Source organism: Rhinatrema bivittatum, chromosome 13 (genome assembly GCF_901001135.1).
Source record: "Rhinatrema bivittatum chromosome 13, aRhiBiv1.1, whole genome shotgun sequence".
NCBI classification, from domain to species: domain Eukaryota; kingdom Metazoa; phylum Chordata; class Amphibia; order Gymnophiona; family Rhinatrematidae; genus Rhinatrema; species Rhinatrema bivittatum.
The window spans coordinates 64,061,127-64,085,711 of NC_042627.1; the positions used below are offsets into that span (position 1 = coordinate 64,061,127).

At 42.6% G+C, this 24,585-nt stretch overlaps 1 protein-coding gene across 1 annotated transcript in view; it reads left to right on the forward strand.

The window, feature by feature from the left end:
* Positions 1-394: 394 nt before the first annotated feature.
* The window catches only part of LOC115075450 (cocaine- and amphetamine-regulated transcript protein-like), a 95,105-nt gene continuing 70,914 nt past the window's right edge, over positions 395-24,585 (forward strand). The window contains exons 1-2 of the transcript XR_003852515.1: positions 395-613; positions 4,452-4,563. The gene's annotated coding sequence lies outside the window, so the exon portion shown is untranslated. The remainder of the gene's footprint in view (positions 614-4,451; positions 4,564-24,585) is intronic.

A 24,585-nucleotide genomic window follows, 5' to 3' on the forward strand; every position in this document is an offset into this window, starting at 1 on the left:
GGAGAAGATGGTAAAACTATTACTTTATTTATAGGAGGAAAGCATCTCAGATGAAAACTGTAAAACCCCCACAAGATATTTTTTAAAAGGGCCATATGTGGAGATTAAGCCTCCGAGATGCATTCTCCAAAGTCTCAATCCTTTCAGAAATCATAGCTCTTGAATTGGACGCCCTGAATTTTCCCCACATCTTCTTTGAAAACAGTCAACGGAGTTTCATGTTCCTGTATTGGTTTGTCGTGCCTGGAGTCCTGGGGCTCCAACTTTGAAACAAGGGAACCCATTTTAATAGCTGGAACAGAGAGCATTTGACTAAACTGGGCCATGAACTCCTAAAGGGAGTCCAGTCTTTTCAGTCGTTGAGCAAACTCACCCGCAATGAGGTCCTCTTCAGGTCTGAGCCCAGAAACAGCTCCAACTGAGAGCCCAAGGGGGTATCAAGGATTCACCGCAGCAGGTCAACCACGTGGGGAGACACTTCAGATGCCGGCAACAAAGATGGCACAGGCGCTGAAGCCTCCCCCAGCCCCCTCCTGTCCAGACACGAGAGAGAGACGTCATCATCGGGCGCCTGTGCAGCCTCCCGGGAGGGCGCACGTCTGGCTGCCGGCGGGTAAGCCTTGATCCCAGAGGCTGAGGGAGACCTCCTCCTTCCCCATGCTCAGCGACAGCGACAGCGACTTCACCACTGGGCGGTGCAGGAATCGCGGACGTGAGGAGGTGCTCCCATGCTGGCCCAGAAGGGGAGTCGGTTCGGCAGGGAAAACCCTCACCTACCCTTTCTGTTTGGGAGCCATAAGAAAGAAACCTACTTAACAAGGGGGAAAAGATCAGGCACAGCAAACGTCCTCTAGGTGCTCGTGGCCATCTTGCTCCTCCCCCTCCTGTTTGTGTTTGTATTAATATTTGCACGTGCGATAATGTGCAAACAATGTGCTATGAATGTGGTTCAGTGCATTACCAGCGCATTTAGCATTTGCAAACACAAATACAACATCAAAATATGTACAAAATAGGTATAAGCTGGGAAAATTAGCTCATTTCCTATGTTTACAGAATTGATTTTCTCATGATAAGAACATGCTGAATCAGACCACAGTACAGGGAGCCCAGCAGTATATTTATTTATTTATTTTTAGATTTTTATATACCGGTGTTCCTATATGAAATAAAGATCACATCGGTTTACATTGAAACAGAACATGAAAATTGCCAAAAGGCATTACATAGAACAAGGTTATGAAACTTGGAACAGTGTACATAAGTTCAAAATTTAACATTTAACAATAACGTTGTATATGCCACAAATAACTCGGCAGTTCCTAAAAAGTAGGAGATCCATATTCAAAAGCATTTAGCCAGTTAACTCAAGCTATCCAGCTAAATAAAGATTTGGACACTTATCAGGCAAACTTCTATCCAGATAATAAGTTATCCAGCTAAAATTTAGCCTGATAAGTTAGGGGCGATCTGGAAGCATAACTGGGAGAAGTTGAGTTGCTAACTCCAATATTCAGAGTTAGCCAGATAACTTATTCGGCTAGGTCTGATCAGGCCAAAGAGCTGCCCTAAAGTTAGCCAGATAAAGTTAACTTTAAGATAGTCATCTACAAATGTTTATATGGCTAATTTTGCTATCTGGACAGTGCCTGAATGTGGACCTTGAGAATTCTATCTTGTTATTCCCTTCCAGGAATAGGGAAAGCTTTCCCTTATCCACCTGGCTAATAATGTTTTATAGAGTTTTCCACCAGGAACTTGTCCAAATCTCTTTTAAATCCCGCTATACTAGTCACCTTGACCACATCCTCTGGTAACAGATTCCATAGCTTGATCGTGCATTGAATGAAAAATTATTTTCTATGATTTGGTTTAAATCTGCCAGTTAGTTTCCTGGAGCATCCCTTGTTTTAGTATTATCTAAAAGGGTAAATAGCCATCCTTTATTTACCCATTTCAACCCGCGCATTACTTTATAAACTATCAAGTCTCTTCTCAACCGTCTCTTTTCCAAATGGAAGAGCCCTAACCTGTGTAGCCTTTCCTCATAGGGAAGCTGTTCCATCCCTTTTATAATTTTTTTTTCACCCTTCTCTGTACCTATTCCAAATCTGCTATGCCTTTTTTTGAGAAGGCGGTGACCAAAACTGCACACAGTACTTAAGATGTGGTCGCACCATGGATCGATGCGGTTGCATCATGATATTCTCCATTTTATTCTCTATTCCTTTCCAAACAATTCCTAATAGTCTATTTGCTTTTTTGACCTCCACAACACACTGAGCTGAGGATTTCAATGTATTGTGCACAAGGACTTCAAGGTCCTTTTCCTGGCTAGTGATTCACAATACAGAACCGAGCATTGTGCACCTGTATGTAACCCCATCTCTAGTGGGGGTACCTGATGCAGGGGCTACAGCAGAGTCTCAGGGCTGTTTTTACTCCCCTGGACCTCTTTCACTTGCAGTCCTGGGGGCCGATGTTCTTCAGCGGGAGGTGCTATGGTAGAATAATTAAGCTTCACATTTACTCTCACTCGTAGCTAAATACTCATAGTGTAGGGGGTCAGACAATCCGAAAGGGCACACTTGAATAAAAGGCTAAGAGTCCAAGGTTGTTGTTCAAATATTAAAAAGATTTACTTAAGCTTGAAAATTAGGATCCATGTGTTCGTGTATGTGCAATTGTTGTAAAATGGCCGCATCCCTGGGCACGGGCTGAGGAATACGCGCACATGTGCACCCTTGCACCTGTTTAAAAGTCACTGTCCCAGTTTCTTAACACGCAAGCTAATTTTTTTTTAAACTCCCAATACTGTAAGCAAATAGCAGGCTAATGCATTGGGAGTTAAAAAAAAAATACAATCAGACCATAAAATGTGTGCAAAGAAAAGGCTTAAGAGGTAATATTAAAAGGAGTTACATGTGTAAATGTATCATACTGTCAAAGCAATTTTAAAAAGTAATTTACCTGTGGAAAGTGCACTTGCACATGAATATTCTATGGACAATTCAATGGCATAGATCGTAGCAATTTTCAAAAGCCCATTTACATGTATAAAACCCAATTTTAAACATATAACTGCTTTTTAAAATTAGGCCCTATGAGCACAGCAAAACATGGTTTATGTGCACAAAAAATGTGCATAGTTGGGAACAGAGAGGTAGGAGCATATCTTTCGTATTTCTAACCTGAGTTAGGAACATATTTTTGCGCTCCTAACTTGAGTTGGAATATAACTTTTCTTGTATGCTCTTCAGTGCAGCGACTGTTTTTAGCACAGAAAGCTTCTTTTGTGCACATTAATCATCTTTTATGCGCAAACATGCTTTTTGTGCACAGGGAATGTTTTCTGCACATAAAATCCTGACTGCAGATCCTGGCACCAGAACTCCAGCTTCTGCCCATAGACTCACATTAGCCCTGGAAAATTTACTCCACTGCTGACTGATAGGAGTTAAATTTTTCAGCTATAAGAAAACATGAGGTAAGCAAGCACAACTCTCTGCGTAGAGGGGGTAGTAGCTAAGGTCTTCATTAGCATGGGATCTGCATGAGAGGGCGCTAAGGAATACGCACAGTTCTATGTGTACATTTTTTGTGTGCACTGCTCCTTGTTGCATCAGCAGTAAAGTTTACACACACAAAATGTGCGTACAACTGGAGGTTAAACTGTGTGCGCCACTGAGCGCACCTTACTGCATCAGCCTGCACAACAGGACACTGTCCCATCCCATGTCTTTTCAATTTCCTAAGGAGTCTCTCATGGGGGATTTTGTCAAACGCCTTCTGAAAATCCAAATACACTGTATCAACTGGCTCACTTTTATCTATTTGTTTATTTACACCTTCAAACAAAAATCTAATGGATTTGAAAGGCAAACTTCCCTTTGCTAAAACCATGTTGATTTTTTCCCTTTACGCTGTAACTGTCTAGGAAGTGAGGTTAAGGAGGTTTTTTTTGTGTTAATCTTCATGATTTCCTGTGACTTTTATCAGGGATAAAAAAAACTGCCCCCGTCAATTAGCTCATTGTGTCACTATCCTAGCTGAATGTCAGATCTCAGGCTTTCAGCAAGTGTGACCCTAAAAGCAGAGTTCAGGGCTACTGAAACAAACCTAAAAACAAAAACCAAGGACATGAAAAATTCTGCCAAAAGCAGATTATTCCTGGGTCCATTTAAACTGCTTGAATATTGTATTTTATTTCAGCCATGCAGCCTTGCAGAATTAAATGGCATACAACTGACATGGCTGGCTCTATCAAGCTTGGGAAGAGAAAGTTAAAACCATCCCTCCCTACCTCTCCCAAAAAAAAAAAAAAAAATCCCAGAATTTGCCACCTGCGAAAAGACTCTTCAGCATTGCAGAGCCACGAGATGCCTGAATACACTTTTGCCTGCTTCCTCCGGTGATGCCTGCCTGACTCTCCTATTTTCTTTAAACTACAGAAAGCCTGCACAGACTGGAGCTCAGCAACAGCACCACCACCTCACAAGTTTAGCTTCCAGGGACTGAAGCAAGCCTGCCCATTATCCTGCCTCTGTGCAGAAAAGACATTGGGTAAGTACACAAGGCTTATGGGAGTTTCATTGTATGAAGGACCGTATTCTGTTAACACTGCTGATTGATCTCTGTCATAATATTTCCAGAGAAAACAACTGTGGGGGAGTAAGAGTAGGCAGGCTCCTGGCAGCCCGGGAGACATTCTGGCGCTGATACTTAATGCTGGGACTGTTCTATTGACCTGTGAAAGGACTGTTCTGATCCTGGGGGATCTCTTACAGCCCACGCTCCCCATGCTGGTGTTAAACGACTCTAAAATGACTTCGCAGCCTTTCTGGTAATACTGCTTTTAAGACAGTGCTGCTCAAACGGGTCCTGGGGTCTCCCCTTAGCCAGTCGGGTTTTCAGGATTTCCGTAATGAATACGCATGAGAAATATCTGTGTAGAGTGGAGGCAGTGCATGCAAATCTATCTCATGCGTATTCATTAGGGATATGCTGAGAAGCAGACTGGCTGGGGGGGGGTTTCAAAACTAAGCACAGCTTGAGCGCCATTGCTTTATTTCCTTCGAATACGGAGGTAATGTTGCGCTTGGCGGTCGACAGTTCCATGCTAGACATTGTCCTTCTTCCCTGAATGCGGCCCGACAGCACGTCGTATGGCACACGCAGCAAGGTGCCGCAGTCCCTGGTCCTGCTTCCCTCAGGGCATGTGCCAATCGACTCCTATTTAAAGGGAAAGCACCTCTTGATGACATCACCGCTTCCATTGTATATAAGGCCTTCCCGGACGACCCTCCAATGCTTCAGTAATAGGTCAAATCCGTTGGAGTATTGCATTGCCTTTGCATTCCTGGCTCCTGGGAGTTGCGATCGTCGCTCTTCGACGGCTTCACCCCGTCTACCTCTCACTACTTACAGCTACTCCCGCTCACCTCGGACTGCTGGCTGCCGCAACGTCTGTTTTCCGTCCTCTCCGGCGTCCCCGGACCGGCTTTGGTGCTGCCTCCCGCCATGCTCCTCCAACGTACCTTAGGGCGCACGCCGCCCTCATCTTTATTTCCACTTTGGCGCGAACCTCAGGGGCGTCCCCCTGATATGACGTCACGCTGCCCGGATATTTAAGCCTACAGTATTTGCTAGCTCATTGAGTTAGCTACGGTAACTCTACGGATGGGATTCGCTCTCCGTACCGAAGCTGCTCTGCCACTCCAGCGCTATCTGGAACTCTTACACCCTTCGGGGTTGCTAACGGGGTACCCGCTCCTCGGGGGCCTCTTCTGCTTCTTTCAGGTGCTATCAGGAAACCGGTACTCGCTCCTCGAGGGCCCATGTTCCCTGAGTCACTGCCTGCATCTTCAAACCTTTCTACTTGGAAGACTTCACTAACAGTTTCCATCTGTGAGTACAACTACCATCTATTCCATAGTACTGCTTCCCTGGAACCAGGTACTCGCTCCTCGAGGGCCTGCCCTCTGTTCCAGTGCCAGACCTCTTGTCTAGTGGAATCTCTGTTACTGCTACGTGAGTACAATACAACTGAGTCTCTCTGCTCTAAGGGATCAGGTACTCGCTCCTCGAGGGCCTGCTCTCCCTGTCTCGGAGCTTCTCCTAATTCTACCTGGGACTCTGAATGCTTCTTATTGTGTACTCATAACTCGCAGTCTCTTTCCACTACAGCACTGCCTTGCAGAGGATTCGCTGTTCCAGCGTTCTGTGGGAGACCTGCCCAGCCGGGCTCAACATCCACTACTCACTACTGCCACCTGTGGTGGCTTCCAAAACTGTTTAATAAAAGATTCAAATCTGTGTTTGTGTGTCCAGAGTCTAGCCTGACACTGTGGTCCCTCATGGGACTGCCCCCCCGTGGGCATGGTCAGCTGCCACAGTGTCCAAGGATCCACCCAAACATCAATAACCATAACACTGGGTCCTGCTCCTTGCATCCTTTTTCTGGATTCTGCTGTGTCCTAATCCTGGTTCCTTGGCAGTCTGGTTTGTCTTCTGAGTTCTTGTCTTTGTGGTCAGGCTTCCCTTCGTCTGTCCTCAGCATCTCGTCTTGCTCCTGTGGTCCCCCGTCCTCTTTCCTCCTCTTCGTTCCTCGACTCTTCAGATTGGACGTCTGGCTTGACCTCGGATTGGACCTTCACGCTGCTTGACCTCTGCCTGGCTCTGACCACTCCCTGCTCACCGTTGCCAACTGTACTTTGCCTGCCCCAACTGCTATCTGAACCACGACACTGTTTGAACTCCGTCCACCTCTGACCACTGCCTGAGCCTGTCTTCGTTTGCCTGCTGCCTGCCCTGGCCGCTGCTTGTCCTGACTCCACTTTCTTCACCGTGCTGGCCTGCAACCTCCTCTACGCGACAGGGCTTCACCTCCACAGGGGCCCGCGCCTAAGTCCAGCCGGCCCCGGCACCGAAGGGCTCAACCTAAGGGGAAACGAGAGCTGGTATTGGTGAAACTCCAGATGTTGAGTGAAAAATAATTTTCTCCAATTAGTCTTAAATGTGCTACTTGCTAACTTCATGGAGTGCCCCCTAGTCCTTCTATTATTCGAAAATGTAAATAACCAATTCACATCTACTCGTTCAAGACCTTTCATGATCTTAAAGATCTCTACCATATCCCCCTCAGCCATCTCTTCTCCAAGCTGAACAGCCCTAACCTCTTCAGCCTTGAGAACGTTTGTGTAGATATGAGACTGAGGGTTATATTTGTGTGTGCCTTGTCCATTGGTGTAGCGGTGACTCACTGCGTGCTTAACTCGTACTGTAACTGCTGAACAACAGGTTGTCCTCTGCTGTCTTAGGGCATTAATGCAGTTTTCTTATAGTTTATAGGAAGCAAATTCTTCAGGTCCTTTCCCAAGTCAGACTCCCAGGGCACGTCTCTTTCCTAGACGGCTCGTTTTGCGACTGACAGGTTCATCTCAAAAAAACAATGCCAACTTACATCTAATAGGACCCTCTTGGATTTCTGTTAGTTAAGAGGGAATTCAGCTGACATTTTGTAGTTTACCTTTTCCAAAATAATAAAACATGAAGTTCAAGATCAAGGTAATTCATCCCAGGGAAAAAATGCCCAAAGATGAATTAAATTCTAGAATGAAAGCGCAGTGGCTCCCTGTACCCTTTAAGCTGAACCCTGAGATGGCAGGCTCTCCCTTTCTCTGTCTCTCCCCTTCCCACTCATTGCTCCAGCGTACATACGCAGTGCTGTCTGCTCAGGGCTTGGAATATCATTAAGACCACGCGCCTTGGCTACAAGAGAAACTGTCCACAGATCAAAGAAGATATCCAGTTAATTAAGAATGAAAGAAAAGCAGGCTGAACTCTTCCATGGGTGGTGGGAGAAGGCATCTGCAGGGCTAGAAGTTGGTGATTACTCTGAAGCTCCAATTTGCACAAGCTTAGGAAGTCAAAAGGCAGAATGAGAGAGGGAGAGAGATTTGAAGCGTCCTGCTCCTGCATACATTTCAGAAACATGAGGGACTGCAGAGAGACTCATTGTTAGGAGAAATCACCGCCAGCCTGATTTACTAAGGCTTTGCTCCTATTCTCTGAATCAGGCCCCTGTGTCTCCAAGAGTTGCTGTTAGTTCCAGCTCATTGCTACCTCCACACACAAAGCTTAACCAGTTTCAGCGTCTTGGATTAAGGCTCAGCATGTTTTTATAGTGACAGACAAGAGGATTTTTCTCCATAGCTTCACTTTCATCTAATGTGTTTGGAAGCAATACTGAAAATTTAAGAAAAGAAAATTTGCAAAATTTCTCACGGGAATACTCAGAAAATTCAAGTTATTTACCACTTTTTATTAACCCGTTTATTCATTTTAAGGACAGCTCAATATTGGTTTAAAAGTCTGCATGCCTTGTGAATCCCATTGAGGAACTAATACCCTGTGTGTGCATCCCACTTCACCCTCTGGCTAAAGTAGGAATGCCGGTATTTGCATTTGTCCACTGATCCTACCGTTCTATGATGAAAGGCGTGCGAAGACTGAAAGGACGGTGCTGTGTACAGTGCACGGCGCTCACTGCACTTGGAGTCTGACTGAGAAGTATAACACTGGCACACTGTTGGAAGGGTAGTTGATAGCTTGGAATAACCTTTACCAGCAGAGGTGATGGGAAGCAATAATGGGACAGATATCAGAGGCAGCGATAGGAGCAGGTAGACGATGTGGGGATAGGGGACTGGAATGTTGGTTTAGGTCTGGAAACTTGTGCACTCACCTAGCCATAATGTTAAAGGACCACGTCCCAAAAAAAAGTTATAGCAGAATTAGAAAAGGTGCAGGGAAGGGTGATCTAATGATAAAGAGGATGGAATGATTCCCCTATGAGGAAAGGCTAAACAGGTTAGGGCTCTTCAATTTGGAGAAGAGATGGCTGAGGGGAGATATGATAGACGTCTATAAAATAATGAGTGGAATGGAACGAGTAAACGCGAATCAGTTGTTTACTCTTTCAAAAAGTACAAAGACCCGGTGGACACACAATGAAGTTACTAAGTTGTACATTTAAAACATGTAATTAAGCACTGGAATTTGTTGCCAGAGGATGTGGTAAAAGCTGTTAGTTTAAAGCATCCCTGGTTCCTTCATTTAACATCAAATGAGACAGAGAGAGAGAGAGAGGGACCAATATGTCATTCTACATTAGCAATGAGCTGACACACATCAGTTTTTTGTTTTTTATTGACAGTGACCTGAAAGAGCGTTGAAGCTGAACCACTGAAATCTGGGGACAGCTGAGGCAGATAACACAACCTTTCAACTCATCCCAGAGCACCTGTTTAGGAAATTAAACACTGTAGAGTTAGAAAAAGTAGTGAATAGGCAAAAGGCTCCACCTCTCACCTTTCCAAACTCAGCAAAATGGGAATAACATTGCACGCGGCATAACCGTCCAACATTCCCATTCTGGACAAGCACACAGAGGCAACTGAGAGGGAGAATAAAGGGAAAAGCATGAATTAAAAAAAATGTGTGCTGCTAAAATATGACTTCATTCTCTGGAAAAAGATGGAGAGAGATTTGGGATCCAGAATGTTTTTCATGATCCCAAAAAAAAAAAAAAAAGATACTGGGTCAGATTTTCCCCAGTGTTTGCTGTTGTGAATAAAATACTTGGGTTGGGCAGTGCCATGGGATACTCCATAAATCTTTCAACCCACTTCTTTTGGCCTGGAAGTAAAGGGTTAGTCTGTGACCCAGCAAGCACTTGCATGCTTGCTTCTGACTATTTTTGATGTGAACTTCTGCCCAAACAGTAAAGTTTTGATTATGGCAAGATATAAATAAGAAATGAGTGTGTTATGTGGGATTAGATTAAAGTTTGAAAACAATTCTGTGTTTTAAAATATCAACAGCTTGCAAAAGCTTAAACTTAGAAGTCTGCTGCAATGTTTTTTTTCAGTAAAATGATAAGTTGGTCTGCAGATGTGGGCATTAAATTCCACCAAGCTGAATGATTAATAAGAGGGCTAAAATGTAAACCAGTCTTTTGTACTTACAAGATCAGATGGAGTGGGTGTCACAAAATATTGATAAAATATATATATATATGGCATGTGGAATGAAGCTGAATCCCTCTGGACCAATTAAACGGATATTCTGGCATCCTGGAATCTCATTTCAAATTCTTTGGTGAGCAAATTGCTCTTTCAGAGGTAGAAATAAGATGTCTGAACGCTCCCTCCTGGTGCCTGCATAGATTTTCTCTGCCCTAGTTCCAGAAACTGGGAGCAAGTTCCGAAATCTCTCAGAATGGGGGATCCTGAATCCACAAACTGGAGCTGAGTTTGGACTCTCCTGAAACTGGATTCAAAGGTGGGCCTACAAAGAGGGCTGGCTCCTGGCAGTGGGAGTCCGATGGCACAAACTGGAGTAGAGCCTCAGGTATCTGTGGACAGGGCCTCATTTCTGGGGGGGATGGTGGAACCCATACCTGAGCAGAATCTCATCGTGCTTCTCTCCTGTGATTACATCAGGCTTGAAAACCCCACGTCCTGGAGAGGAGTCACTCCTTTCAGGAGATTCGGGTCAATAGATTAAGGGCCTTATTCCCAAAATAATTTTTTTCCCATTCTGTGCCTAGGAAAAAAAATGGTTGGTGAGCAAGGTCCTTAGTGTTTCCGGAGCAGGGAAAGGGTCTTATGCAGAAAACGGTTCTAATATTCCTGATGACAGAATTTCACCATTGGCTTTTTTCCGCTTCAGTCACTCAGATCTTTACATAGTCCCGGAAGAACACTTATTTATTTATTTAATGTTTTTATATACCATTTTACCAACATTAAATGCTGACCAAAGTGGTTTACAATGTACTTCAAATTAAAGGAAAAAGAATTAAGTTAAAAAAAAAATAAAAACTTCAATAAAAGCAAGAATAAAAATACAGTAAATAATATTATCAATAACGTAAAAATTAAATAACATGGGATAAGAAATCTGGCTATTACTTTTAAAAAAAACTTAAAGATCAGAAAATAAAGCAAAGTATAAAATATTCAATATCACTGATCTACAGTATGAATTAAATCTAACACTTCAACATCATGTAGGTTCCCCATATTCATGTCAAAAAATAAGGAGGAACCACACTGCGTAGTATCAAGGCCAAAAAACGACAGTGTTAATACTAATCACGTTTAACCATAAACATAAAAAATGAAAAAAAAATCTGTGTATATCTAAAGGCATCAGACCTGTGAAGGTCTCCTGATGAAGATCAGTTTCGAAACATCGATGTTGATGCAATTTGTTGCTAATCAGCATTCCAGCTAACACCCTTAAACCCCTTCAAATGCTACAGAACGCCGCAGCCAGGATACTGACTAAGACTAACAGGAGAGATCACGTCACCCCCATTTTGAGGGACCTACATTGGCTTCCAATAAAGTACAGAATCTTATTCAAAACACTATCAATCATTCACAAAACCCTTCACAAGGGCATTCCTCTTGAACTCAACGTTCCACTTCAATTTCATCTTCCAACTAGACCAACAAGAACAGCTTACAAAAACACTCTCCGAACAACACACGTCAAAACTTCGCTAAGCAAACGCGCACTGTCTTCCGCAGGACCATCAATTTGGAACTCCCTACCTTCTTCTCTCCGGACAGAACATTGCCCAATCAACTTCAAAAAGAGACTAAAAACCTGGCTATTCGAACAAGCGTTCCTAGCATGACAATAAAATACATCAACACCTACTCACTAGCAAATAGTCTATCTAAAGACCCTCAAACCAAGTTTAAAATATAAAATATTACTACAAGATAATTTTCAGCTTCTCCATCCTCCATTATGCACTAAGTTATTATACCCATTTTAATTTACCCATGTACAAAGTTATTTTTACCCATGTAATCTGTTTCCAAGTTTAACAAAGTTATTCCAAGTACAAAGTTATTTTTACCCATTTAATCTGTTTCCAAGTTAACACCCGGTTCTATGTAACTTGCATTACTCATGCTTGTCGTTTTCAGTTACAATGTAAACTGAGATGATATGCAAATTCTGCATGAATCCCGGTATATAAAAATGTTAAATAAATAAATAAATGCTACTCCTTGAATGCATTTTGGAATTACTGGATCCTTTACACATGAAAGCAGTGTGGGAAAGTTTGCAAAAGTTAAGTAACCTGTTTGTTGACTGACACGGGTATCAAATTTAGAATTAAGTGTTTTGCACTAGAGTGAATTCATTTTGTCTTTAAAAGTAACACTTTTCAACAAAGGATGCTTTTTTAAGAAGCTTTTCAAATGTTTTTTGTGAGTTTAATCATGGCACCTTTTGTTAAATGCACCATAACATGCATTTGATGACATTGGGTGGAGTCTTTCGCTTAAATTCTTGATGAAGTTCCGAAAAAAGTCTCGTACCTGCAGTCCAACAGAGTCCCAGATTTTCCCAGTTTGTGTCCTGCGTTGGGGTCTCCAGTTGATCTTGAACTCTTCTCTTCTGCACTTCTGTGTTTTGACCTCTTAGGGGGAAAAGTCCTTTTCTGGGTACCAGATACCATTACAGCAATCGGATTGGGGACTGCAGCCAGCTGGTCGTAGTCTAGGCATTTCTGACTGAATGAATACTAACGGACTTACTTGCAATGCCTCTAAAACAGAGATCCTGGGGTTGGATTGGGTGCTCTTCATAGTTAAACCACAGGTTAAAGGCTTGGGAGTTGTCTTGCATTCTTGCCTTTATTGTGAAGAACATATTTCATCTGTGTTTAGAATATAAGCTTCAGATGGTGCATCTTTTGAGAGTTTTTCTAACAGACACCCTTTTCTCAGATATTGCCGTTCTCTTCTTGTAGTTCTTCCATTACATGCCCTACATGGCTTACAGAGGGTTCAGACTGTGACTGCCAGGTCTATTTCTGGATATGGTTTTAGAGCAGTGGTTCCAATCCTGTCAGCCAGTCAGGTTTTCAGGATAGCCACAATGAATATGCATGAGAAAAAATGTGCATGTTATGGAGGCAGTGCATGCAAATTTTCTCTCATGCATATTCATTGTGGCTATCCTGAAAACCCGACTGGCTGGCCCATTCTTACTTGCAGGGTTCCTTGTTGATGGCTTTTGTCCTGCACCTGCAGGAGTTCACGGAAGGGGGAGGGGAGGGCATCATTTTTGCTTATTTTGGAGTCTACGTCAGAGTCTGGGATAACAATTACAGGCCAGGGGGGATGAGGCTTGTGCATTTCCCTGGAATCCCTCCCCCCTGCATTTGGGTTGCTTTGCAAACATTTCACAGGACAGCGTTGGACAAATTGCACAGAGCTATTTGTCATCTCTTTCATGTTTCGTTTCCTTTTGTTAGTACTTTATTGCTCTTATTTTACAAAGTCCAAGTTGCTTCTGCGGTTATTCAGTGTATTCATGCTGCTTTATGGAATCGGCTGCATGCTCCTGGCTTTACTGCTCTGGCACAGCTTAGCATGACACAGTGATGGATCAAGGCATTACTGAGCAGCTGAAGGTGTTTCTCTCCTCCAGATTTTCTTATATTCCGTTTTCTTTGCTAATGGGCTGTAATTCATTTGCACTTCTAGGCACAATTAGAGCTGCATGCACTATCGATTTGACATAGGATATAGATCATTTCCATTTGAGAAATGGCCTTTTTAGATCTTGGCATTAGGTAAGTTATTGGGTGACTCCTTCATGGTGCCATTAGGTGCCTGGGCCATGGGCTTTGGGAGCTATCGGCTGGAAAGAGAAGGAAAGAAAAATTGTTTTGTTACAGTCTCCTACACTCAAAAGTCTTGTATTTATTTAAAAACATTTTTTGCCCACTTATAATGCACCTGGCAAGCTAAGCGGATTACAACACTATAAAATGTAAAACATCATAATAAAAAATACAATCATAAACCATGAAGCATAAACCTGGATCACATTTGCAATATACCTCCACAGTTATTAAATACTAAATACTTCCCCAAAGGCTTCCTGGAATAAAAAAGATTTCATCTTTTTTCTAAAAATCTTTATATCAGAGAGATTGCCCTCCAATGAATTGGCAGATAGTTCCAAATTACAGGCTCTATAACAGAAAAAGCTCTGCTCCTGGTTTCACTTAAACAAATAGATTCTATGGATTCATTCTCAGATTAAGCCCTTCTCTTTTATGGTTTGTGAAAATTATGCATCTTAGGAACTACCAAAATCTACTTCCCTGTCTTGGACTGTGTGCATTTATGTGTCTATGGGACCATGAGCCGTGACCAAGTTTGGGTTGGGTGAACTGGTTTGAATTCCATCATCCCCCTACTCTGAGTGATGAATTCGGTCTGACCAGAAATATTCAAACCCTTTCCAGTTCTGGTCCAGATTCAGTTCGATACCTCCACTAACTTGGACTGAAATTTGTAACAATTGGTGTGAGGTGCAATGATGGTTTTCTATGGTAGAATGTCATTTAAATTCTCAAAAAACTTGCAAGATTTTGTAACCTTCAAAAGATGTTTCTGGTGTAGTAGAATCATGACAAAACTGAACATCCCCATCCAGCAAACATTAAAAGCAAATCAGAACCTGGGCAAATCCTGGGTAATTCGATTTTTCCTTACTATAACAAGGCTCAAGTAGGCCCAGTTGACGCTCACTAGGGAATCTTATTTGCCATATAACTGATTCACATTGGCCTATCTTTAAAACAAATGAACTCTAAACTAGATGGATCTAGAACTTCTTAGATACAAAAAAACATTATATTTATAGGACCAGCAGGTTTATAAGAAAACTCTTTTGTATCTCCTGCAATATTTCAAACATCTAGATGGCAGTAAGTAATAGGTAAAAGCAAGGGCATGTGTGAACTTCCTCTTCAGACCTGGTAAGACCAGCATAGATGAGTGCTACCAGCAGAAGGAAGTGGAAGGTCCACTGAGCTTAGCTGAAGATGCAGAGTGCAACAGTTCAGCAGGCCAGGGCAGAAATTCTCCGAAGTCAGAGACATGTGCCTATAGTTTTGGTCTGCTTGGCTTCTCTGGGTATCTGCCAGTAGATAGGAAGGATAAGGTTCAATCAAATGAGCACGACAGCATATACATGCATGAATGGCCACAAGCAGATTTAGGAAAGTATTTATAGCCTATACAAATGATATACATGTGTTTTATAAACTACATGTATCTCTACCCTGCAACAAATGCACGTGTGTTGGCTTGGGTGTGAACACATGCAATGCACTGAAATCACGTATATCGATGCATAGAACCTGCATATTTTTCCTGCCTATTTTAAAAATATGTGTGTTGGGGCTGATGTGTCATTAGTGGGGGGGGGGGGGGGGGGAGTACAATTTTGACTAGCTTGCACTGTTTACAGTTTATACAGACACTTTTAGCGCAGTACATCGCAATCAGTTTTCCAAAGGGAACCCACCATGCAGTTTCCCTTTTCAAAGGGTAAAAGTGTCAATTTCCTTTCTAGGTTCCACCTGCTATTCGTTCAGGCAGTTGATCAGGGGATAAAATAAACATGGAAGCAGTTTTTATATTTCAATATTCTGATTCCATTTCAAGAACTGTAACAGGATGTACAGTATAATACAAAAGCTGTTCAAAGTTACATCAACGCTCTATATCATAGAGCAGCAAACCCATCTTCTTAAAATACCTTTCCTTTTTTTCATATTTTCCTTACTCCTGCCCGCTCATCAAAGAATTCTCCCACCCTCCCAACCTCTTTTAAACACTAAATAATACCTAACAGTATTCAATATAATTCCAAACAGGTTCTACAGTTACTTTTAGACTAGATCGGTATATCATTTAAGATCAAACTTCTAGCGTTAGGAGATAATCTCTGTAAATATATATTCCACCTCTTCAGGAAATCATGTCTTTTTAAGGACCAATCTACTCTCGCCACGCTTTTTTTCCCAACACATACTCTTGGTGTATTATATTTTACAATTGTGGCAATGTAGGTCTTTCCGATGTCGACCATTTTTGTAATATACATTTTTTTTGCCAGCAATAAAACTTTTCTACCCCAGAACCTGGAATATTTATTTTTAAAAGATACCATCTTGAGGTCATCCCACAAAAACACGGATGTGTTCAGCGGGATATTCACTTCCATTACCCTAGAGAGATAATGTTGCAATGTTCCCCAAAACCTCTGTGTTGATATACTTGACCAAAACTGGTGTCTCAAGGTTCCTGCATCTTCTCCACATTTTTTACATTTATCAGACTCAGCAATCCCTAGACGATAAGCCGGTTTCAGTGATATATAATAACAGTGTAAAAACTCAAGTTGAGTTTCTCTCAAATTAACATTAGTAGTAGGAGTCCCAATCATTGAAAAACATTTATCATATTCCAAGGAAACAATCTGAGTCCCTAGTTCTTCCCTCCACCCTTGCAGAATATTATCAAAGCCCAAGACGACTATTTATTTTCAAAGTGCTTTATACCAAAATGAAATTGTGTTATGGCTTGGATCTTCCATTTCAAGCATCTCAGATAGGAACTCCCATGACAGATTTTGACAGTCTGGGAGGTCTATGGATTGAACATAGTGTCTAAGTAGCAGATAAACATAAACTTGTAACTGAGGAATACCATACTCCTCTTGGAGATAGGGTGATAGGGAAATGGGATAGGGAAATGCATTCATTTCCCTATCACATGAAAAAGAGTCTGAAGCCCCTTAGCGTGCCACTCACAGAACACTCTTGACTGCATCCCAGAAGCAAAATCTTTATTACCCAAGACTGGCAAATAAAAGGAAGGCCAATGTTTTACTCCTAATAATTTATTCAAGCATTTTTAAAATGGAACATACATGCACGTTTTATTCCTCTGTACCAAACAAGCCCCCAGGAAGCGCTCTTTTTAATCTGGCTACAAGCCTGCAAGATGTGAAAGCCCGCATTTACTTTTAGCCTTTAAAGGAGGGCAAATGGCTTTGAAAATTGCTTTCTAAATTGTGCTTGTTTCAACTGGCAAATGAATTCACTAAAACCATGTGCGCCACGCCTGTTGCTTTAAGGGCCTCAGTGCAGCGTCATGTCAGACAGGTGCTCCCGCACCGGTCCAGGTGCAGGCTGTTGAATGAGTCCAGGGCTATCGCTCACTTTCCAGCACACCAGAAGTTTCTAGTGCCCCCTCAAGCTGTGTCTGCTAACTGGTTACCTTAAAATTCATCACCGGGCTTCTTAACCTCTACTTCTATCCCATCTTCCTCAGCACCGTTAATTGTTCTTACTGCAGATTATATCTTGACCTCTGCACCTGTGGTATTCAGTCTGTTGCTATGGAAACTAATGGACTGCCATCCAGTTCCATTTAGGGCCTAAACTGAGCTCCCACATCTGCCAGCCAGAGAAGTAAATGAGTTTCCTGGTAACCATATCCTAAAGTATTCTTGAACGAGCTTACGTTCATGGATATGAAATAGAAACGGGTTAATTTATACAAGGAACAGAACCTTTCCATTTTCCGGTTTATGACCATAACATGGTTGCAGACACAGTTGTCCAAACCAGCAGACCTGTCTTGTAAATCTTTCTGTTTTTACTGGTTTACACTCCCATAGATATTTTATTAGGTATCAATTTATCCTCTCTTCCTTCTTTTCTTCTTTGCCTTTTCATTTATCTTCTCAGCGCTGCATATACCTAGCGCTAATTTTCTATGACATCAACATCTGAAAGTAATTTCTTTGTGAAGAAACATGTCTCCATTACCACATTTATTTATGATTTATTTATTTATCTGTTATGGGTTTGACATGTTTGTGGACCCTTGGTTGCTATATTGATGACTCCTCCCACAGGGAGGAGTCCCATGGGGAAAATACAGCAATAGGCTGCCTCTACAGTAACGACCACAGAGAGAATGGAAGCTTTATTATACAGCAGTAGGCAATGCCCGAGGAGCAGGCAGTGCGCCTCAGCCAATGGAGTATGTCTCAGATAATAAAGTTCAGTCCAGGAACTGTGTTGTATGAAGTGCAGAGAAAGTCTCACCAGAAGCTGGGAAGTGAGGGGTCCGGTAGTGGTCTGCAGAGCAGGGTAGGCCGAGAACCCAGTCACAGTTAACGTAGTCAGCGATGGTAGATCCGGTAGTGGTCCATGGAGCGGAGTATGCCGAGAATCTATTCTGTGGTGAGACAGGGCAGCGAGACTGAAGAGTGAAAATATTCACGAAGGCTGGTAGCTGTAGGAGAGGTGACCTCCGTAGCACGAAGGTAGAGATGAGGCAAGGCCCGGAGCACCAGAGCCAAGATGTCCTTTGTAGAAGCAGGTCGACCCAGGAAGTAGACAGGCATGAAGCAAGGCCCCCAGGGAGCGGGTACCTAGGGTCCTGATGAATCTGGGTAACCTGGAGAGTAGACAGGAGCGAAGCAAGACCCCTGAGGAGCGGGTGCCTTGAGCGTCCTTGCTGGACCAGCGTAACCCTGGAGGGTAAGAAGGAGCGAATAAGGCCCCCGAGGAGCGGATACCTGGAACACCCTAGTGTAGCCAACGTAATCCCGGAGGGTTGTAAGAGCGAGAACTCTGAGTGGAACGCCTCTGAATGAAGTCAAAATTAGCTAGAGGGAATCCTTGCTAACTGCCCCGGACCGCCCCACCCCTTTTTGCAAGCCTCGGGATTTACACACTTCGCCGGGCCTTTTTAAAATAGGCCCGGCGCACGTAAGCCCTTCTACGTGCGTAAATCCTCTGAAAATCTGCCCCATTGTCTTCATTTACCAAGAGAAACTTAACTGAAAAACAATATTTATTTATTTATTTATCTATCGAGTTTTATATACCGTCATTCGGTTTCGCTATCACAACGGTTTACAAAGTTTTGATGTTTAACAGTGTTCAGAAATTCACTTGCTTGTTAACATAGTTATCGTAGTCGTTATAAACATATGTACAGGTTAAATTCCGTGCTTTGTATTGGTTCTGCAATGGAAGTTGTAGCATAGAGTCATTGGGTGTTTTGGTAGGCGTTGGTAAACATCCAAGTTTTTAGTTCTTTTTTGAAGGTTTTTAAATTTTGCTGTGTTCTCAGTTCAGTTGGGAGGGTGTTCCAGAGTTCGGGGCTTCCTAGGGAAATGGCTCTTTTCCGAGTTGAGGTAAGTTGTTTGTGGCGAACAGGTGGAATTTTTAATAGACCTTTGTTAGCTGAACCGCGATTTCGGTTTGGTGAGTGGAGTTTTCTGGATGTACTTAGCCAGTTTGTTTGGTTTTCATATATTATTTTGTGTATTATGGATAGTATTTTGTAGTCTATCCTGTATTTTATTGGGAGCCAGTGTAATGATATGAGAGTCGGAGTAATAAAAATAAAATAAAAAATAAAAATGGGAAGATTAGAAGCGGTCTTTACTGAGGAGGGTAACTATTCAAAGCTGGCAGCTGGAAAAGCTTGCACGTAGATCTAAAATTAGTAACACTTCCTAAAGGAAAGATAGTTTTGCTGTAAGGCAAGAGAATCTCAAAAGGAACTGTGCTCTGTAACATAGGAGCTATGTAGCTAAATGATGAATTATGATTAGAAACTAATTTACCACAAAAAAGAAGTGCCAAAAGTGTATTTCTCCGAGGACAAGCAGGATGGTAGTCCTCACCCATGGGTGACATCATTAAATGGAGCCGCAACACAGAAAACCTATCTCAAAGTCTCAATATCAGGGATGGATATGAAAAACCTCATACTTTAAAACGACTGAAACCGCTTCTCAACCATAATGACTTTCGAACAGTCCTTCAATCCCTAATCTTTGCTAACTTATTTATTTATTTATTTAACATTTTTATATACCGATATTCATGTAGAAAATTACATATCACTTCGGTTTACACTTACAGTATAACAATAACTAGCATGTAAGAATGCTTTTACATTTAACAGGGATAAAATAACTTGGAGCAATGGAACAGGGATCAAAGCAACAATTAAATAGGCTCTTTCGTGGGGCCAGATATTAACTGGCTAAAGATCTGAGTGCATATTGAATTAACTTAGGGTAAGGGTAAAAAGGAGCATAATTAGACAGATCATCTACAGAGTTGGGGTGCTAACCTAAGAGCTAGTCTGTTGGTATGTAGGGTGATGTACTAGAAAGATCCCCTGCATAAATGAAAAGCTTGGTCAAACAGCCAAGTTTTGAGTCTCTTTTTGAAGGTGAACTTAGGGACTGATTTACTAAGGTTTTTCTCCCATTCTAGGTCTATGGGAAAAATGCTTAATAAATGAGGCCCTTAGATTACTGCAGAGCTTTGCTATTGGAACTTCCACAAAATACATTCAGACCTTTGCAACTACTTCAAAATGCAACCGCTAGAATTCTAACAGGAGGAAAGAAATGTGATCACATTACCCCAACATTGATCACTTTACATTGGCTACCCATTAAATTTAGAATTGAGTTTAAAGTTCTTTGTATATTGCATAGATCTGTTTATAATGAAAGGACTGAGATAAAAAATGGTGACAAAACATTTTTCAGATACATCAGCGAAAAGAGAAAGGTCCAAAGTGGTATAGTGAAATTGAAAGGTGGTAATGATCAATGTGTGGAGAGAGACGAAGAAATGGCAGAAATATTAAACGAATACTTCAGCTCTGTGTTCACTAAAGAAGACCCTGGAGAAGGACCATCTCTACACAACAAGAAACTGGAGGGAAGTGGAATGGATGAAAATCCTTTTACAGTAGAAAATGTGTGGGAAGAGCTAAAGAACCTGAAAGTAGACAAAGCCATGGGGCCTGATGGGATTCATCCAAGGATATTGAGGGAGCTCAGAGATGTTCTGGCGGCTCCGCTGTGTGACCTGTTCAATAGATCCCTAGAAACGGGAGTGGTGCCGAGTGATTGGAGAAGAGCGGTGGTGGTCCCGCTTCACAAGAGTGGGAACAGGGAGGAGGCTGGCAACTACAGACCGGTTAGCCTCACTTCGGTGGTGGGAAAAGTAATGGAGTCACTGCTGAAAGAGAGAATAGTGAACTATCTACAGCCCGGAGAATTGATGGACCAGAGGCAACATGGATTCACCAGGGGAAGATCCTGTCAGACAAATCTGATTCACTTTTTTGACTGGGTAACCAAGGAATTGGATCGAGGAAGAGCGCTTGATATCATATACTTGGATTTCAGCAAAGCTTTTGATACGGTTCCGCACAGGAGACTGGTGAATAAAACGAGAAGCTTAGGAGTGAGGGCCGAGGTGGTGACCTGGATTGCAAATTGGCTGACGGACAGAAGACAATGTGTGATGGTAAACGGAACCTTCTCTGAAGAGAGAGCGGTTTTAAGTGGTGTACCGCAAGGATCGGTGTTGGGACCGGTCCTGTTCAATATCTTTGTGAGCGACATTGCGGACGGGATAGAAGGTAAGGTTTGTCTTTTTGCGGATGACACGAAGATCAGCAACAGAGTGGACACGCCGGAAGGAGTGGAGAGAATGAGACGGGATCTAAGGAAACTGGAAGAGTGGTCGAAGATATGGCAGCTCAGATTCAATGCCAAGAAGTGCAAAGTCATGCATATGGGGAGTGGAAATCCGAATGAACTGTATTCGATGGGGGGGGAAAAGCTGATGTGCACGGAGCAGGAGAGGGACCTTGGGGTGATAGTGTCTAATGATATGAAGTCTGCGAAACAATGCGACAAGGCGATAGCAAAAGCCAGAAGAATGCTGGGCTGCATAGAGAGAGGAATATCGAGTAAGAAAAGGGAAGTGATTATTCCCTTGTACAGGTCCTTGGTGAGGCCTCACCTGGAGTACTGTGTTCAGTTCTGGAGACCGTATCTTCAAAAGGACAAAGACAAGATGGAGGCGGTACAGAGAAGGGCGACCAGGAAGGTGGAGGATCTTCATCGCATGACGTACGAGGAGAGATTGAAGAATCTAAATATGTACACCCTGGAGGAAAGGAGGAGCAGAGGTGATATGATACAGACTTTCAGATACTTGAAAGGTGTTAATGATCCAAAGACAACGACAAACCTTTTCCGTAGGAAAAAAATCAGCAGAACCAGGGGTCACGATTTGAAGCTCCAGGGAGGAAGATTCAGAACCAATGTCAGGAAGTATTTCTTCACAGAAAGGGTGGTGGATGCCTGGAATGCCCTTCCGGAGGATGTGGTGAAGACCAGAACTGTGAAGGACTTCAAAGGGGCGTGGGATAAACACTGTGGATCCATAAAGTCAAGAGGCCGCCAATGAAGAGTGGGTGACTCGCCAGAATGATGCCTACTGCCTGGAGACAATACCCTTATTAAATAAACATACACATGCTTACTGGACTCCAACATCGCTCTAAGCTTCAACCGCAAGAGGAAATGTGGTAAAAAAGGATTCACACTCACAAAGAGGGGAGTAGCTGGCTTGTTACGGCGGTTACTACCCCAAATCAAATAAGCCTGATACTTCACTTTCAATGCATATACAGCATAGTTCTCTGCTTCAACGGCAGGGGAGAAGAAAAACTGATACTTCACACATCCAGCAGAGCTCTCTGCTTCAACGGCAGGGGAGAAGAAAAGAGGGTTCGCACTCACAAAGCGGGGAGTAGCTGGCTTGTTACGGCGGTTACTACCCCAAACCAAATGTGCCTGATACTTCACTTTCGATGCATATCCAGCATGGCTCTCTGCTTCAACAGCATGGGAGAAGACTGATACTTCACGCATATCCAGCATAGCTCCCTGCTTCAACGGCAGGGGAGAAGAAAAACAACCGATAAGGGCTGTATAACATAGTCTGGGTAAAACAAATAAGCATGGGTGTAGCTTGCTTATTGCGGCGGCTACTACCCCTAACTAATCAAACTAGATATTTCACTGGGATGCAGCTCCATCACTGCTCTCTACATTAAAGGTGGGGGTGGAAGGGAAATAGAACAAAGAGCTAAGAGAAACAGATAAGTATGAGAGAAAAAATGTGTGAAGCTTGCTGGGCAGACTGGATGGGCCATTTGGTCTTCTTCTGCCGTCATTTCTATGTTTCTATGTTTCTATGTTTCTATGACTGAATGGTTGAATGCTGCTATATATATGTTTTTTTTCAATTCCATCCATTCGAACCGCACATTTAAGTGGGGTAAGGGAGCGGACGATCTCAATTGCTGGCTTGAAACTCTGGAACACTCTCCCCGTCAACATAAAGCTACAGAAGGATTTTTTAATTTTCAAACAAGATTTCAAGACTTGGCTGTTTAGGAAAGCATTTGAAAAGGGAGTTTAAAAGTGGTTTTTGCAGATCGATTGAACTATGATGAATCAGAAACTTGATATACCTGAGGTCTTTTTTTTCCTTGACTTATTTATCCCATCATTCATCAAAAAAAGTTAATAATGCATAGTGCAGTAAACTTAGCACGCACTGTGAGAATCCCTATTTTTCACAGAGAGGGAGAGAGAGGACTATCTACAAGGCCCTCATAGTAGTTACTGGTATATCTCTATAGGAGGGCCACCTGATAGGTCGAGGTGAAAGGCAGTCAGTAAGAACTCAGTAAGGCAGCTTCTTATCTACTTATGTACCAGGGGCGATATAAAGTTCCTAGCAAGATCAAATCACCTGTCTTTGCAGATTATTATGTATTATTTATTTAATTTATTTATTTAATTCTTTTATATACCGACCTTCATGACGGATGTCATATCAAATCGGTTTACATGGAACTAGGGGGTAAACACTCTTAGCAACCATTTAACAATAGAACATTCAGAAGAGGCAAAGTTACATTTAACAGGGAGATCAAACATGGGAATAGAAGAAAGAGAAGGAAAGAGAGACAACCATTATGGGTATAAGAAGGCTTAGCTACGTATATTGCCAGGTAGGCTTAAGTTGTAGAGTTCATAAAGCGGAATGATTATGGGAAAGCTTGGCGATATAGCCAGGTTTTGAGTTTTTTCAAAAATGTTTGTAGGCAGGGTTCCTGTCTGAGGTCCGGTGGTAAATTGTTCCAGATGGTGGGTCCTGCTATCGAGAATGCTCGTTCTTTGGTGGCAGAGTGGCTTGTGGCTTTGGTTGAAGAGGCTTGAAGAGATCCTTTGTATATTTCTCTGATGGGTCTGGATGAGGAGTGGAGTTTGAGGGGGATCTGGAGGTCCAACGGGTGTTGTTTGTGGATAGTTTTGTGGATTATGGTGAGAGATTTGTGTAAGATTCTGTAGTTTATTGGTAGCCAATGTAGGTTCCGTAAGATGGGGGTGATGTGATCTCTGCGGTTTGTATTAGTCAAGACTCTAGCTGCTGCATTCTGGAGCATTTATAATGGTTTTGTGGAGGAGAGTGGAAGCCCCAGAAGAAGTGTGTTGCAGTAGTCAATCTTGGCAAAGAGCATGGCTTGGAGTACTGTCCTGAAATCATGGAAGAAAAGAAGGGGTTTGAGCCTTTTTAGGACTTGCAGTTTGTAGAAGCTGTCCTTAGTCGTGTTGTTAATAGATTTCTTTAAATTTAAACGATTGTCAAGGATTACTCCGAGATCTCTTGCATGAGAGATTTGGGTTGTGGGAGGGGACTGAAGTGAGGTGTCGGTATGGTCAGCTGAGATAATGAGAAGTTCAGTCTTGAACGCATTTAGGACTAGA